The 19,271-nt window shown below is 37.7% G+C and overlaps 1 pseudogene; it reads right to left on the minus strand.

The window, feature by feature from the left end:
* LOC139470463 (uncharacterized) overlaps positions 1-18,555 on the minus strand; it is a 30,848-nt pseudogene extending 12,293 nt beyond the window's left edge.
* Positions 18,556-19,271: the final 716 nt, after the last annotated feature.

The following is a 19,271-nucleotide window of genomic DNA, read 5'->3' on the forward strand; positions in this document are numbered from 1 at the left end:
TTATATCAAGAACAAATCCAAATATAAAGAATTCATTATTTTTTCAGATTCACTTTCGTGCCTTCAGGCTTTTAAAAATATGTCATGTAAACATCCATTTTTAATTGAAATTCTTGAGTTATTTAATGATCTTACGACTTGCCAATTTGACATTGTCTTTTGTTGGTTGTCAAGCCATGTTGGGATTGTTGGTAACACACTGGCTGATGCTGTCGCAAAAGCAGTGCTCAACAAATCTGTGACACCACTTCTTTTACCATACAGTGATTATAAACCTGTCATTAGATCTTACATCAGAGATCTAATGCAGAAGAAGTGGGACACCCAAGTGGGTATAAATAAATTACATGCAATAAAAGCAAATATCGGTTATACCTACTTGGGTTGTCAGTCCAGATTTGAAGAGGTCATTTTAAGACGTATTGGCCATTCACGTTATACTCATGAATATATTTTAAAAGGTGAGGATCCTCCATTCTGTATCCCTTGTGATGAAAGTGAGTGAGTGAGTGAGTATGGTTTTACGCCGCTTTTAGCAATATTCCAGCAATATCACGGCGGGGGACACCAGAAATGGGCTTCACACATTGTACCCATATCGGGAATCGAACCCGGGTCTTCGGCGTGATGAGCGAACGCTTTAACCACTAGGCTACCTGACCGCCCCCCTTGTGATGAAAGAATCACGGTCAAGCATGTCCTGCTTGACTGCATTGATTTTTCCATCACAAGGGATAAATATTTCAAAGTATCATGTATCAAGGATCTTTTTTATCAGGTAAGTAGTCATTTAATTATCGGTTTTTTAAAGGAAATTTAAAAGAATATATATAGCAAGTGGAGTATTAACAGTAGAGGATTAACAGTAACAACAAGGGCATACATGAGTGGGATAACATAGGTAGGTGTGACAACAAAGGATAATGCTATCACAACACGATGGACAGAAAACACATAGCTAGAAGCCAATGGGGCATGAAACCAATAACAGGTGATTATTGTTTGATGAGTTCATAGTAGGCGGATGGGATGAAATAGCCTTGATCTCTGTTGATTGATGGCTTGTGGCGGCGAATGTGGACTGCTTCTGTTAGTTTTCTTTTGGTGAAATCATGGAGGTTGTTAGCGAGGATTTGGACGTTGTCCAAGTTGATGATGTGATTAGGACAGTTGATGATATGGACCGAGATGGCTGATTTGCTGTCGGATTTGATGGTGGAGGTTTGATGCTCTTTCATTCTACGTAAGATTGCCCGCAGTTGCAGTCAATTTTGTAGACTACACCTTTAGCCTTGTTTGACTTTAACGGATCAGTTTTCTTTCAATGCGATGTGTTGTGACATTATATAGTAGTATCTATGTAGATATAATACTAGTCTATAGATGTAAACACATTTAATGATACACCTTTGTGTTTAAAGTTGATTTTGAGAGTCCGGGCCAAGTCGGACTCAACACAAGCAAAACACTTCTGATAGAGACTATGTTGAGAATGTAGAGGGAAACGGGTTTCACTTGGAGCACCTTGTTTTCTTTAAATACCGCAATCTGAGACACTATAAAGCGTTATATAGGTAGATATTATACTTGTTTATAGATGTGAATACAATTGATGTTAAATCTGTGGGGTTTAAGTTGATTTTGACAGCCTGGGCCAAGTCGAACTCAGCACAAACCAAATACTTCTGATGGACTATGTTGAGGATGTTGAGAATGTGGAATGAGAAGGGCTTCATTTTGAGCACCTTGTTTTTTTTAAATAACTGAGACACTATGAAGTGGTATATAGGTAGATATAATTCTAATCTATAGAAGTGAATCCATGGCATGATACATATATGAGGCTGAAGTTGATTTTGACAGCCCGGGCCGACTCTGGGTAAACACATGTGACAGATTGTCTTGAAAAAAACAGAATAATACATCAAGATGGCAGTTTTCATGTAAAGATTAAGTATTTCTAAGCAAATTAAAGATACATATATCTCGATATTAAACATATATTTAAGTTGCTTAGAAATACTTAATCGTTACATGGAAACTGCCATCTTGATGTATTATAATGTATTATATATTGACCGCTGGTGATTAATTGTTACCAGATGGCTCCAGGTGGGGTGGCAGAGGACACATTTTCCAACAAAAGGGAACAGGGTAAAAATATGAGCAGGCTGGTTATTATCGAACTTTAGCTGGGCTAGCAGACGACTCACCGGTCTAAGGTGTATTGTAAAAACACAATTAATTCTCAACCTTATCTAATGTTAAATTAAATTCAACAATTTATCATATACTTATCAGTGGGATAATCTTTTAATAATCTCTCATATTTCTATTGAATGGTTCTGTACATTCTATCAATGTTTATTTCTACAAAGCTGTTTTATGCATGTACAGAAGTGAGACGCTAATAAGTTATTGTCTGTCTGTCTACAATATATAGCGCACAATTAACCGATTACACACAGATGCTTCACTTTGAGCTATGTGTTTTCTTTAAATACCGCTATCTGAGACACTACAAAGTGATATATAGGTAGATATTATACTAGTTGATAGATGTGAAACCATTTCACGTTACATCTGTGTGTTTAAACTTGATTTTGACAGCCTGGGCCAAGCCGGACCCAACACAAGCCAAACACTTCTGATAGAGACTATGTTGAGAATGGAGAGGGAAAAGAGCTTCAATTTGAGCACCTTGTTTTCTTTATATACCGCGACCTGAGACACTACAAAGTAATATATAGGTAGATATTATACTAGTTTACAGATGTAAAACCATTTGATGTTACATCTGTGAAGTTTAGCTGATTTTGACAGCCCGGGCCAAGTCAGAACGAACACTTCTGACAAAGATTTTCTAAAGAAAATACAGTAAAAGTGTTTGACTTTAACAGATCAATTTTCTTTCAATGCGATGTACCGTGACATTGGAAGTGGTATATAGGTAGATATAATACTTATCTATAGATGTAAACACATTTGATGTTACATCTGTGATGTTTATGTTGATTTTGACAGCCCGGGCCAAGTCGGACCGAACACTATTGATGGAGACTATGTTGAGAATGTAGAAGGAAAAGGGCTTCACTTTGAGCACCTTGTTTTCTTTAAATACCGCTATCTGAGATACGATAAAGAGGTATATTTAGGTAAGTTATAAGTTATTGTCTGTCTGTCTACAATGTAAACCGCACAATTAACCGATTACACACAGATGCTTCACTTTGAGCTACTTGTTTTCTTTGAAAACCTCGATCTGAGACACTACAAAGTGATTTTTGGTAGATATTATACTTGTTGATCGAAGTGAACCATTTGATGTGATATCTGTAAGGTTTAGTTGATTTTGACAGCCCGGGCCAAGTCGGACCGAACACTTTTAATGGAGAGTATGTTGAGAATGTAGAAGGAAAAGGGCTTCACTTTGAGCACCTTGTTTTCTTTAAATACCGCGATCTGAGACTCTATAAAGAGGTATATATAGGTAGGTAGGTATAAAGGTTGATTTTGACAGCCCGGGCCAAGTTGGCCTCAACACTTCTGACAAAGATTTTCTAAAGAAAATACAGTAAAAGTGTTTGACTTTAACAGATCAATTTTCTTTCAATGCGATGTACCGTGACATTGGAAGTGGTATATAGGTAGATATAATACTTATCTATAGATGTAAACACATTTGATGTTACATCTGTGATGTTTATGTTGATTTTGACAGCCCGGGCCAAGTCGGACCGAACACTATTGATGGAGACTATGTTGAGAATGTAGAAGGAAAAGGGCTTCACTTTGAGCACCTTGTTTTCTTTAAATACCGCTATCTGAGATACGATAAAGAGGTATATTTAGGTAAGTTATAAGTTATTGTCTGTCTGTCTACAATGTAAACCGCACAATTAACCGATTACACACAGATGCTTCACTTTGAGCTACTTGTTTTCTTTGAAAACCTCGATCTGAGACACTACAAAGTGATTTTTGGTAGATATTATACTTGTTGATCGAAGTGAACCATTTGATGTGATATCTGTAAGGTTTAGTTGATTTTGACAGCCCGGGCCAAGTCGGACCGAACACTTTTAATGGAGAGTATGTTGAGAATGTAGAAGGAAAAGGGCTTCACTTTGAGCACCTTGTTTTCTTTAAATACCGCGATCTGAGACTCTATAAAGAGGTATATATAGGTAGGTAGGTATAAAGGTTGATTTTGACAGCCCGGGCCAAGTTGGCCTCAACACTTCTGACAAAGATTTTCTAAAGAAAATACAGTAAAAGTGTTTGACTTTAACAGATCAATTTTCTTTCAATGCGATGTACCGTGACATTGGAAGTGGTATATAGGTAGATATAATACTTATCTATAGATGTAAACACATTTGATGTTACATCTGTGATGTTTATGTTGATTTTGACAGCCCGGGCCAAGTCGGACCGAACACTATTGATGGAGACTATGTTGAGAATGTAGAAGGAAAAGGGCTTCACTTTGAGCACCTTGTTTTCTTTAAATACCGCTATCTGAGATACGATAAAGAGGTATATTTAGGTAAGTTATAAGTTATTGTCTGTCTGTCTACAATGTAAACCGCACAATTAACCGATTACACACAGATGCTTCACTTTGAGCTACTTGTTTTCTTTGAAAACCTCGATCTGAGACACTACAAAGTGATTTTTGGTAGATATTATACTTGTTGATCGAAGTGAACCATTTGATGTGATATCTGTAAGGTTTAGTTGATTTTGACAGCCCGGGCCAAGTCGGACCGAACACTTTTAATGGAGAGTATGTTGAGAATGTAGAAGGAAAAGGGCTTCACTTTGAGCACCTTGTTTTCTTTAAATACCGCGATCTGAGACTCTATAAAGAGGTATATATAGGTAGGTAGGTATAAAGGTTGATTTTGACAGCCCGGGCCAAGTTGGCCTCAACACTTCTGACAAAGATTTTCTAAAGAAAATACAGTAAAAGTGTTTGACTTTAACGGATCAGTTTTCTTTCAATGCGATGTGTTGTGACATTATATAGTAGTATCTATGTAGATATAATACTAGTCTATAGATGTAAACACATTTAATGATACACCTTTGTGTTTAAAGTTGATTTTGAGAGTCCGGGCCAAGTCGGACTCAACACAAGCAAAACACTTCTGATAGAGACTATGTTGAGAATGTAGAGGGAAACGGGTTTCACTTGGAGCACCTTGTTTTCTTTAAATACCGCAATCTGAGACACTATAAAGCGTTATATAGGTAGATATTATACTTGTTTATAGATGTGAATACAATTGATGTTAAATCTGTGGGGTTTAAGTTGATTTTGACAGCCCGGGCCAAGTCGGACCGACCACTTTTGATTGCTTTTCTAAAGAAAATACAGTGACAGTGCTTGACTTTTACGGGCCAGGTTTTTTTTAATGCGATGTACTGTGACATTATAAAGTTGTATATGGGTAGATATTATACTAGTCTATAGATGTAAACACATTTGATAATACATCTGTGTGTTTGAAATTGATTTTGACAGCCCGGGCCAAGTCGAACCCAGCACAAGCCAAATACTTCTGATGGACTATGTTGAGGATGTTGAGAATGTGGAATGAGAAGGGCTTCATTTTGAGCACCTTGTTTTTTTTAAATAACTGAGACACTATGAAGTGGTAAATAGGTAGATATAATACTAATCTATAGATGTGAATCCATGGCATGATACATACATGAGGCTGAAGTTGATTTTTGACAGCCCGGGCCGACTCTGGGTAAACACATGTGACAGATTGTCTTGAAAAAAAAAAAATAATACATCAAGATGGCAGTTTTCATGTAAAGATTAAGTATTTCTAAGCATATTAAAGATACATATATATAGATATTGAATATATTTTTAAGTTGCTTAGAAATACTTAATCGTATTAGGGGCAGAAGAAGGGGCATTCTACGAGAACGTGAACCTCATCCTCGACTGCGTGATTGTTACATAATTTGCAAATACGGTTCGCAAGGGGCGTAACGGGACTCGAGTACCGTCCGGTCTCTACTTCTAAAGCTAAGGTGCCACATCGTTATTTACTTAACACAGAACGCTGTGGTCTATTCGAAATTTTAGTAGGGTATGTTTCCGCGCTGAGTACGTCTTTGAATGGACGGTACATCCTCAGTTTGTTGCCGTTTATGTTATTTCTATCTTCCCACAATCAAGCTAACCAAGTCAATGAGCCAATCTTTTACGCACAAAAATTCAAAATCACTAATATTATTTACATTGGTATAATGAAAATGAAATCCTGTGAGCATATCGAGAATTCGGTTACCTAAAGATTTGCGGAAGCTTAAGTTGCGTGACCATCTGTGAATGGCGGAAACTAATCTGTTGTCACCTATAGATTGAAGCTTAAGCCAAAACCTAACAGTTTCGATTTAATGTTTGGTGGATGGTGAAGTCCAACCTATTTCATAACCAACGATACTGCAAACGCTTGGAATCAATTTCTTAATGATAAAACAGAAAATATTTTTACTAACCCAGGAGTTGTAAGAGTTAATGAATCAATAAGAACTTATGTATGGGCAATTCTCGGTGCACAATCGCAAACACGAACGGGAATAATCGGTTCTTGGACGGTGCTCGATGCGCAAAAACAGTTTGTCACAAACGTAGAGGATGCTATTAATTCACCAGTTGACATACCATCGTCTATAAAGTGTTATCAAGATGTATTACAGTACGCTCAATTGAAAGTAGACTACGTTTATGTGCCGGGACTATACATGTCTCTGAGTAATATGGTACTTAAGATCGGTCAAGTGATATTTTATAATAATAAAATTGTTATTGTTAACGGTCAGCAAAAAACAGGTATAAATTCAGATATTAACACCGAATTAATAACGCAAACAAACACAGGCGAAATGGGAATAGTAAAGCCACAGATATCCACTGACGCTCCTGCTAAAACTTCTACTGACGCACAACCACAAGTGCCACCACATATTGCAGCTAAAAATCAACAACATATTGATGAAAAAACAGCACTTATAGCAGGTGGAGTCGCAGCTGGTTTACTCATGATTTGGATAAATAGTCTTTAGCGGATACGTATAACAGCCCAGCAATTGCTATGATCAGTGACCACAAGTTTTGACTAAGCCAAGTGGTGGTCTTAGCTAATAAATTCAAGAGCCAGGAAACAATACTCCCTATCATACCAGGAATGCAGACATGGCTTTCCCAGTGAGCTTTCCCAGTGCTTCTCCTAATGCTTTTAAATGCTTTTACATCATTTTTATCACTAGGTGGTGTGCCACCTCCTGTACCACCAGTTAACGCGAGAGTCAAAGTCGATATAATAAATCCCGATGCCGTTAAATTACTGGCAATGGTTATCCCCTGTTCTCTGAACAATGTTTCAAATTTTATACGCCAGTGTAGTATCATCGTTGAGGACTTGATCGATAGTTTCTCGAATTCGACTGATTTGTGAATGAAGTGCCTTTCTATTACTCAAAGCCGCTTCGAGGCAGGCTGATCTTTCGTCTTCTATGTTATACACCGTCTACTGAATTCATCACCCGCCTGTTCAAGTTTGTTTTCTCATAAGCTATATGCTAGTCTATTTCGGATAGCTTGGCTATATTATTGATGAGTTCTCCCTGCATTGTTTGCCTAGCCTTGTCAAGGCCTTGTAATTCCCTGACACTGAACTCCGAGGATGGTACCTGTAATGTGGAATTATTGTAGTAGGTATCCAAGATTTCTCCGAGTCCGTCCGAGGCCAGCTTCATGCTTTCTTCCAAACTATCTTTATCTATGTTACCGAGTTCAGTACCCACAGTCTGAAGAACCTTAGTAGTCTTCACAGAATTTTTTTCTCGTGAGTAGTCTACAAAACCTAATTCATTACGAACAGTGTTGATGCCATGTTTAGCGGCTATAATAGACAAGGCTAGGGGCTTACGAGTACGAGAATTCATAAGATCAATATCTGGAGAGCCACACAGTCGCAATATTTCTTTACTATCTTTCGTAAACTTTGAATAGTCACGACCTATTGGGCTTTCATTTAAGGCATCATAATAATCATTAACGGCTGGTTTCAAAAGTTCCTCGTTAAGATTCATAAAGCTGGTTTCATCAGTACCCTCTTCGATTGAACTCGGATCATCAAAGTTATCTAGATTAAAATCAATTTCAATATAACAATGTCTTCGCAATACGGACATAAGTTAAACCCACAACGTAGACTTCGAGATCCATCAGGGGTCAAAGCAATTTGCCAATCTGTAACTATAACTAATAACCCGAGGACCATTGATCAGAATCAAACACTTATGGTTTGCTTTCCTAATCTCGGCGCACACGATGTGTTAGTTCCGGGAACTGCACAACTTAAAAAATTGTACGCACATTACAAATCTAGATTGGGAGCTACCATGACTAAAACACATTACCCGCATAATTGTGAATCTCTCGAGAAAGACCCATTCATCGAACTCGCTTTAACCGCAGTAAGCTGTGAGTTTTATCATAGATAAAGAATGTTCTTAGCGCCGGTGACCACCGCTTTAATAATGGCTAGGTATTGTCAATTTAAACATAAGTGCCCACTTACTAATAATGGAGACTCATGTGACACTGATTGTGGAGACGCAACAACAAGTACAAACCCCAACTGTATCACAGATTGTGGAAACACAAGTGAACGAGGAAATAACCCCGATTGTGAAATCACAACAAGTGAACGAGGAAATACCAGAGATTGCGAAATCACAAGCCAGAGTGACTAAGAATCCTTTGAAAATCACAGCTGGTAGGAAGGGTGCGCTAGCGAGGAAGGCAAACTAATACATAATTCAAATATTGAACATAGTCGTCCGATTAAAATTGGGCTCCATATGCACTAGGAGTTGTTGCTATAGCGGTGGTATGGTTGTTTTATAAGACCGGTGAAGAGAAAACGTCAGCCCCGATTAGACAAGAAGAAGTTCAATTAGAGGTAAGCCCTCATATAATGCTATAATGACTACTCCAGTTACAGATGGTAAAATGTTGGTAAACGCAACGTGTCATTCAGCAGTGGTCAGCGGCTTGGCCATTGCCTATGCCTGTATGGCTAAAATGATTACTAAAGCCACACCACCGCCCAAGCTAGATTTTAATGGTAATGATATCGGTATGGTGATTCTTCATATAGGATTGGCAATGGCAACAAAAGATATGCTAATCAAACAAGGGCTTATCCCAGAAGACATAATGAAGTAATTAAACATTTGAATATTTTATATTATTGAACATTTGAATGTTTTATATTCATATAATATGGCATCAATTGTGATGATGGTCCGTGGAGCTATTGTTAATGCTTTAGCTTTTTCGAGGAGTAATTTTTTATTTTCAAGTATGAGTGAGTGAGTTAATATTTAAAGTCACATCGGCAATATTTCAGCCATATAGTGACTAATTCTAGTATGAAAGGAGAGGAGCAGAAAAGACATAATAAAGCATTAGAACAACTAGAAGCAGCCCAGTCACAATGGGTCAGGCGCAGAATATTAAGATTAGATTTTATTAATGATGAACTGGAACGTTTAAGGATGTTGAATCTGCCATGCATGAATACTTCCTTGTTTATGGAAAGATACTTGACCCAATACAGAGACCAAAAATAAGTCAGTTTTATACACCTCCAGAGGCTCAGAAAAAAACAAGAGATAAAATTTATAGCTTTGGGATTGACCTGTGTGTCCATATTTAGGTGTGTCCTATTGTGTATCAACCATTAACCCTGGCTGCTACTCTTTTGTCAGAGAGTTGAACGCTTTGGCAAAGCAACGTGGTCTACATGGATATTCTTGAATGAGAAAAGCTGAATTGATTGATTTACTTGGTTTGGAATACAACAAACCCAAGACTGTTAGAGAACTCAAACAAAAAAAAGTGGGCTGAGAGGTTATTCTCGAATGAGAAAAGCTGAATTGATCGATTTACTAAATAATAATCAACCCTGATGATAAAAATAAACCCACTGTTTGATGATAATAATGAGTTAAAATTTGTACCCACAGCCGGTGTTGGTAAATATCTCAGAGGTTGGAAGATGGATATTAATTCCAACATGAATGTTAATGATGTTAATGATGTTAAGCTCATCGTATCAAGCAAAATTAATGAGGTGTTAGATGATTTAAATAGTATAAAATACCAGCTGACAATTAAAATGTCATTGAGTAAAAGTAACGCAGATGATATCTCCGTAGCAATCAAGAAGTTAAAACCGAGTCCAACACTATAGGCACATCATTAGATGCATCAATTCAGAGGATACAAGAAACTTTAGAACGCTGGACTAATTGAGGTTCGGGTTCTGCTGTGGATAAAATCGATAGTTTTTTATTTAGATATAGCAAATTATATTCCTTTCAAAGGTGGGTCTTATATAGATTTACCTCCGTAATTATAAAAAGAAAATAGCCATAATAAATGTAAAAAATAAAGCTGATGGCTGTTTCAGAATGATGATAAGATCTGCATTGTTCCCCGTAGAAAAAAACTCGGATAGGTCTTCTAGCTATCCCCAAAACGATGGACTAAACCTTGATGGTATAGATGAAACTCCACCAATCTCACAAAGGCGGAAAAGCAAAATAATTTAGCTATAAATGTTTTCGGACATTCTTCTGAAGGAATTGTTCTACACATGGTAAGCTCCGCTCCGGAACATATTCTCGGAATTAATTAATTTCTGATCGAAAAAGATGGTAAATATCATTATACGTGGATAAAGAGTTTAAGCAGGCTATTATGCGATCAAACAAAACATGCAGGAAAGAAATATTTCTGTGAAAGAGTGAGTGTGAGTTAGTTTGGTTTTACGCTGCTTTTAGCAATATTCCAGCAATATCATGGTGGGGGACACCAGAAATAGGCTTCACACATTGTACCCATGTCAGGAATCGAACCCGGGTTTTCGGCGTGACGAGTGAACGCTTTAACAACTAGGCTACCCGACCGCCCCTTTTCTGTGAAAGATGTCTGCATGGGTACATCAGACAAGATCTATTAGAAGCGCATAAAGAAGACTGCAGAAGTGTTGGACAGACTGCTATCAGCATTGATATGCCTAAAGAGGGGAAAAATATATTAAGATTTGAACATTATTGTATCAAATGCCAGTACCGTACGTAATTTACGCTGACTTCGAAGCTCTTATCAAACCTATAGAAAATACAGAACACAATACTGATAGTAGTTTTACGTACAAAACTCAAGAACATATTCCTTGTGGGTTTGGATCTATAGTTGTAAGGTATGATGGGAAAACAAACCCGCCCGTGATTTACAGATGTCCCGATGCAGCAGGAAAGTTCCTAGAATACCTACAAAATGAACAGAGAACAATCAGGGAAAATTTATCGCGTAAGAAACCCATGTGTATGATGAAGGATGATTGGAGGGCCTATAAGAAGTCAACTAGTTTTCATGTTTGTAATAAACCTCTGAATGGGATTCTGTAAGAGATCATTGCCACGTCACGGGTAATTATCGGGAGCCGCGCATAATGAGTGTAACTTGAAACTAAAAATGAATTCTCAAACAATACCCATCCCCATTGTGTTTCATAACCTTAGAGGATATGATTCTCATCTCATTAAGCAAACTATCTCAAAGACCGACGGCGTCTTAACGTGTATTCCTAACAATATGGAAAAATAAATATAATTCTCGATGACAAAAACTATACATTATATGGACAAGGATGGGAAAGCCAGAATAATGTAATGGGCTTAGATTCATAGACTCTGTACAGTTTCTGTTATCTTCCCTGGACAATTTAAAGGTGTATATCCTTACGAATATATGAATGATTGGTCTAGATTCGATGAAACTAAATTACCAGCCCTTGAATCATTCTATAGTAACTGAACAGAATCTAAAATAACCGATGCCGATTATGAACATGCTCTGACGGTGTGGGATAAATTAGGTTGGAATAATTTAGGCGATTATCACGATCTGTGTTTAAAAAACGATGCACTGTTACTCGCTGATATATTCGAGATATTTAGAAAGACATGTTTAGAACAATATGGCTTGGACCCGGCATGGTACTATTCCAGTCCCGGACTATCGTGGGATGCATTGTTGAAGAAGACCGGTGTAGACCTAAAATTACTCACCGATTACGATATGAACTTGTTTATTGAGAAAGGATTAAGAGGTGGTTTATCAATGGTAGCGAAAAAAGGTATTCTAATGCTAATAATATATTAGTGGAAGGATATGATCCGAGTAAACCTGACACGCATGTATTATTTCTCAACGCCAACAATTTGTACGGATGGGCTATGAGTCAACCTTTACCAAGGGTTGGTTTTGAGTGGTCAATGTGAATGATATCGAAGTGAATGATATCCCCTCAGATTCTGATAAAGGGTACATACTAGAAGTTGACTTGGAATATCCAAATTCATTACATAAAGAGCATAACAGTTATCCACTAGCTCCTGAAAGATTAATGGTGAATAAAGATTGGATGTCGGAATATCAACAATCCTTGATGGGTAATACTAGGTTAGCTAACATAGAAAAACTCGTACCAAATTTGATGGATAAGACAAAATATATAGTTCACTACAGACATCTCCAGTTATATCTATCGTTAGGTATGAAACTAAAGTAAATACACAGTGTTCTAAAGATTGATCGAAGCCCTTGGATGGAGCCCTATATAAGACTGAACACAGATTTAAGAAAGATGGCTACCAGCGATTTCGAAAAAGAATCTATATAAGCTCATGGCTAACTCAGTATTTTGTAAAACTATGGAGAATCTAAGGAAGCGTTTGTTGTTAAATTAGTCAGGTCTAATGGGGAAGAAAGCCAGTCCAGCTTTTAACAGAAGCAAGATATTTGATAATGACTTAGCCGCACTACATATGCAGAAGAGTAATATAAAATTCAACAACCAGTGTACGTTGGTATGAGTATTCTTGACTTGTCAAAACACTTAATGTATGACTTTTATTACAACGAACTTAAGAAGCAATATGGTGATAGATGCGAGGTGTTATATACCGATGGTGCTGAAGATTCCAAAGTAACAGATTTCATTTTAATCACATCGGATGGTTTCTTCCCGATTAATCTAGTTACTTTAGTATTCAGCGCTGATACAAAAGCTGATAATCGTGTCAACCATTTGGTTGATCTTAATTGTTCTGATTTCATTTGGATCCAATACTATTAGCCAAACAAACGTTCTGCTAATGTCCGGTTAAATCTTTCCACGATAGCTTGACTAAGGTGGGCCTCTTTTTCACCACACCTGATTTCGACATCATGCTTTGTTAACAGTTTAGATACTCATCCCATAAATTTGCGACCAGGATCTAGTTGAAATAGCTTAGGATATTTTAATGGTCCGCGTTTATATATGCGACTCAGTGCATTAGCTACTTGTGTTGAATCTTTCGAAGTTAATGGCTTAGCCTCTTTGTATGGACTAGCCACATCCACTACGGTTAAAGTGTATTTATACGTTTTGCGTCGTACCTTATCGTGGGGAAGAAACAAGAGGTCAGCCTGATGAACTTCATTCATTGTAAAAATATCAGACTTCTTCCTTGGGATATAATGCGGTGCCGGTAAGTATATTTGCCACATCGCTTGTTTCTTTAACCAATCCTTGGCCACATCTGGACAGGCGTTGTTATTAAAACATTAAAATATCAATTTAAAAAGAATGTCAATACAGTGTTTATTCTTAAGAGATTCAGCGGGTATCAAGTCGGGAACAACCGACTTGCCACTTTTAGCACGTGCGACTGTGGCTTCAATCTCTTGACGCGTTATCGGTGAATCTAGGTCAGTAGTGTCATACACGGGATTGTCTCTCGCGTTACGGTTGTTTATATCGTCGATGACATTTTCAAAGTGGGACTGGTCAAATTGTGGCAAGTCCTCCTCTACAAAAAGAGAACTGTAATCGGATAGCCATTTGTCAAGAACAACTTTTTTGTCAGTACACAACTTGTCATCTTTTAACACAACTCAGGGGACGCTGGAATACCTATCGTTACTCATGCCAATCTTACCTATGGCCTAACTATCATCAGGATCAGGGTGTCCCACAAGGCAGTATTTTGTCTGTCACTTTATTCAGTATAAAAATTAACAGTTTGTCAAAAGTTTTAAATGATTCAGTTGATGGATCACTTTTCGTGGATGATTTTAACATATCTTGTCGTGGTAAAAATATGCACACAATAGAAAGGCAATTACAATTATGTCTCAATAAAATTCACAAGTGGTGTCTAGAGAACGATTTTTAATTTTCCAAATCAAAAACTAACTGCATCCATTTTTGCAGGAAATATAAACCGCATAAAGACCCTGAGCTATTTCTAAACTCGCACCCCTATCAAAGTGGTGAAGGAGGCAAAGTTCTTGGGACTTATTTTTGATAACCATTTAACTTTCCTCCCACATATTAAATACCTAAAAGCTAAATGTCTGAAGGCACTCGACTTATTGAAAGTAGTTTCTAATTCAAAGTGGGGAGGGGATCAAACAACTCTTACACTTATACAGGTCACTAATCCGTTCAAAACTTGATTATGGCTCCATCGTCTATGGTGGAGCCTGCTAAAGTAATTTACAAAAACTCGATACCATCCATCATCAAGGCCTGAGGCTTTGCCTTGGAGCCTTTAGAACGTCTCCCATTCACAGTCTCTCTATTGAAGCAGATGAGCCTTCTCTTAAACAACGCCGTTTAAAATTATCTTTACAATACATCACTAAATTATATTCAATCCAGCTTTTGAATGCATCTTCAATCCTCTCTACGTGGATCTTTACAATAAGAAATCAACTCTCAATCCACCACTCGGAATCAGAATAAAATCTGCAATATCAGCTTCTGATATTAAACTCCAAGATATAGCTCCTACTACACTTTTCCCATCTCCTCCTTGGCAGATGGTAAAGCCAGAAGTAGACCTGGCATTAACAAAACTAAAGAAATCAGATACTAACCAATTAATTTACCAACAAGAATACCTTCAACTAAGAAACACTTACGACACTTATAAATCTATATTTACAGATGGAACCAAGGATGGTGGCGCAGTTGCTAGTGCCACTGTCATTGGATCCAGAACAATATCTTCACGATTACCTGCAACAGTTCCGTATTTACAGCAGAAGCACATGCCATTTTCACAGCACTAAAATATATCAGTCATCAATCTAAACAATTTTTTATTTTTTCTGATTCACTTTCATGCCTTCAGGCGATTAAAAATATGTCACCCAAACATCCACTTTTAATCCAGATTCTCGAATTCATAAATGATCTTGCTACTGGCCAATATGACATCATCTTTTGTTGGTTACCAAGCCATGTTGGTATCATTGGTAACACAATGGCTGCTGCTGCTGCAAAGGCAGCACTCAACAAATCTGTGACACCACTTCTTTTACCATACAGTGATTTTAAACCTGTCATTAGATCTTACATCCGTGATCTGATGCAAAAGAAGTGGGACACCCAAGTAGGTATCAATAAGTTACATCAAATTAAACCAACTATCGGTTACACCTACTTGGGCTGTCAGTCCAGATTTAAAGAGGTCATTATGCGACGATGCCGTATTGGCCATTCAAGATATACGCATATTTGTTAAAAAGTGAGGATCCTCCGTTTTGTATCCCTTGTGATGAAAGAATCACAGTCAAGCATGTCCTGCTTGACTGTGTTGATTTTTCCATCACAAGGGATAAATATTTCAATGTAAAAACAATTAAGGACCTTTTTAATGATGGTTATTCTCGTTTAATATTATGTTTTTTAAAGGAAATAGAACTTGTTCATAAATTTTGATGTACTAATTGTATTGTTTTACAAATTGGTAGTGCGAAATTCATAACTTAGATCGTTAGTGGCTGTACCCTTGAGGGGGGTTGAAGTAGCGTAAAATTATTGTCCCCTTAAGAGGGCATGTAAGTCCCATATCATTCGAAGTATTTTTCTGCACACTAGGCTTTTAAACGTAGTATTTTCGTTATTTTAATCAAAGGCTTAACCGGTACACTTTCGCCAGTGACTGAAGGGATAATATAAATCCTGCCGGGTTCCATGTAGGAAGCAAAAGTACTGTTAGTCCCCATGGTCCCCATTATGGTAATCTCCCTTCAGTTGCTGACGGTTTCTAGCCCATTTTTATATTGTGGTGTTCATTAATGCTTACTGCCTTTTACTATTCTCAACTAGTGTTAAATCAAGTCTGTGATATTCTAGTTATTCTACTGTCCTTCGTTGACAGCTTTTTATTCAGTCTAAATATATGTATCATAAATGTATCATAAATGTATCATAAATGTAACTTCTCGTCATGATATGGCTGAAATATTGCCCATGTGACGTTAAATAATAACTCACTCACTCACTATAGCCTTACAAAATCATCGAGAATCACCTTTAAATCTATCTAGCAGCTGCTGCTGTTCACGAAGTTGGTAGATTCGTTTATGTTTTCTCAAAAGTCTATCAAAAAATTTCCGTTTCGTCACGTAAATCTCTTTTAGTTTCCTACCGTTAACTGTGGACCTATCCCGCAGCCAAATACGTTCGGCCATGCACAGATCGTCCCATTTCTCCTGAAGCTCATAACACCAGTAAGGTTTGTATTTAGATTTAGCATTCGGGTTTCTCCTTACTGACTGTCGTGTTAAACACACGCTATCTAACTCATGATGCATAAAACTAACAAACTCGTCATACGCAGCTTCAACGTTTTTTGAAACAGTCAATTCACTCTCAGTTTTATGAATGACGGCTGTTACTTTACCAATGAAATCGTCTTGGGATAAAAACGAGTTGGTTATCTTACCAGCGTCGTATCGTTTGCGAGACAAGGACGGAGTTGGCTGCTGCGCGTACGTGTACATCTGCAGACACAGAGGTAGGTACGGTCACGTTCCAGGTAAGTATTGAGTGGTCAGGTAAAGTATCCGTCAGGTTACCTCCCGTAACTAACGACGATGAACGCGTGACGGCGAAATCTCTGAAAAAGCTAAGAAGTTCATGAGTTGAGACAACATAATCAACCACGGAAGATCCGTTTTTAAGCATGTATAATCATATTTACCTATGCGTCCATTCAGCATGCAGAGTTTACACTCGGTTAAAAAGTTAATGAATAAATCGCCATATCTGTTGTATTTAAGATCTATTACCTCCCTATCAGCTACATTATCAACACCTTCTATGAAATCACACTTGTTGCCCACTCTCGAGTTAAAATCACCACATAAACATACCAGTCCTTCATTTTGATAAAGGTACAACTGCTTAAGCAGGGTTTCAAAGAAGTGTTCAGCATCATTAGCTCGAGATGAGCTTTCTGGGGGCAAATAACAAACACATAAAATTAGACTCAAATCTGAATCCACATGGGAATTAAGTTTAAACCATATCATGTCTTCATGTTCATTATCTAACACACTCACGTCAAAAGTTTGAAGAAAAGAGTTCTTAAAGAATGCGCCGACTCCGCCGGAGCCCCGTTTCGCTCCCCTATGAATAACTTTCCTGTTGTTACCGTGCCACGTAAACCCATCTAAAATAAAGATTCGTCCTTTTGCGTCCGATCGCAATCTTTTTTTCTATATGGACCAACTGGCATGATTAGGTACAACGTGTTTGGAACTAGGAGTTGAACACTAAGCACTTATAGAGAAGAGTTCACCATAAAACGTTATGGACTCGCGGACGGACTTGTGTTTGCAATTCAAGACGTACATGTATCAGGTTGAACTTCTACGACAGATATAACTTGGTAACCGCTCCCTAACTGTAACATTAACTGAACTAAACGCCTTTAATACACATTTGTGATGGGGCGACAATGCGACAACCAGACATATTTTGACATTGAAAATGTCGCGTTACGGCATTGTCGCACGATTGTAAAATATAGAAAAAGATTATTCAGAGAGCGACAATGCGACAACGCGACAAATGGCCAAAATGTCGCGTTGTCGAATTGGCGTGCATTCGTTAATTTTGACACATTTTGCTTGTTTTTGTAAGGGCCTCAATGCGGCAATACGACAACGCGACAATGTCCCTTCCAAGATTCCATACTGATCCGTGCAAATAAAACTGAGTTATGAAATAGAAGTCTTACATGCCAATAAAAAGATAAAGTGTAAAAATGCGCTATAGCAGCTTCTGATTTCTGCATGCCGAGTCTATACGCTGTGATTAACAATAATTCTCTGAGTCAATACATTTTGTCAAATGTATGACATGTATTACTTGTTGGAACATATTGTTTATACTCGTCCATGTTTTTGACGGACAATATAATTTACATGCTCGGTAATAGTGAGGACGGGCATCATTGTGTGTTTCCGTGCTTTGATCATGTGAACAATTGACTTGTCCTTGCAAGTGTTTGTGACGGGTGCCACCTGTGTGGCAGGATACGCTTACCTTTTCGCGAACACCCTTTGGATGGCCTGAACCACCTCGGATTTTTATCCAACATCAGTCTGATACACCGTTAAAAACTGATATACTGTTCAAAGTGGTGTTTAATGCGATCACTGTAGCGTGTTACTTCAACTGTCCAAATTTTGTGTAGTGATGTTATGTAATATGTAAAATAAAGCATATTCAATTATTCAATTGATTTGATTAGAATATACTTGCGTCAGTGTATTTTATTAACGCCCCAAACCGTATTTGTTAAACACATATAACAACAGATCATATACACGCATGGCGCCTTGACTTACTGTTAGCTTTAATAGGCCATTCTGGAATAAAATAGTTCCCCGGATTCCTAGTTTGTTTACAAGAAATGTATTCCAAAAAATATCCTCCTTAGATGAGAAGGTCTGTTAAGAACTACCCCAGTAAGTCAATCACAATGACAGAGCGTCGTAATACATTTACATCAAGTACAAGACGTCAACACGGCCGACACGATAAACGTGGCGGGAGATATTTCCGAAATTGGTAATTAACCTGTGGCGATTTCAAGCCTTTGTCATAACTGATAAATTGGTCGATCATTGAAAGGTGATTGTGTCAAATAAATACTAAGGTAAATTCATAGATTGCTGTAGATTGTCACTACGATAGTTTGGATTTTTTGGTGTTTTTTTTCTCTAGGATGGGTTGTAGCGAGGGTATCCTTGAACGGGCATGCAACCAAACTCTATGACTTATTATCGGAGGGATATGTAATCTCAATAAACT

The sequence above is a fragment of the Haliotis cracherodii genome, unplaced genomic scaffold (assembly GCF_022045235.1).
Source record: "Haliotis cracherodii isolate W230 unplaced genomic scaffold, xgHalCrac1.p SCAF_20, whole genome shotgun sequence".
In the NCBI taxonomy this organism is placed as follows: domain Eukaryota; kingdom Metazoa; phylum Mollusca; class Gastropoda; order Lepetellida; family Haliotidae; genus Haliotis; species Haliotis cracherodii.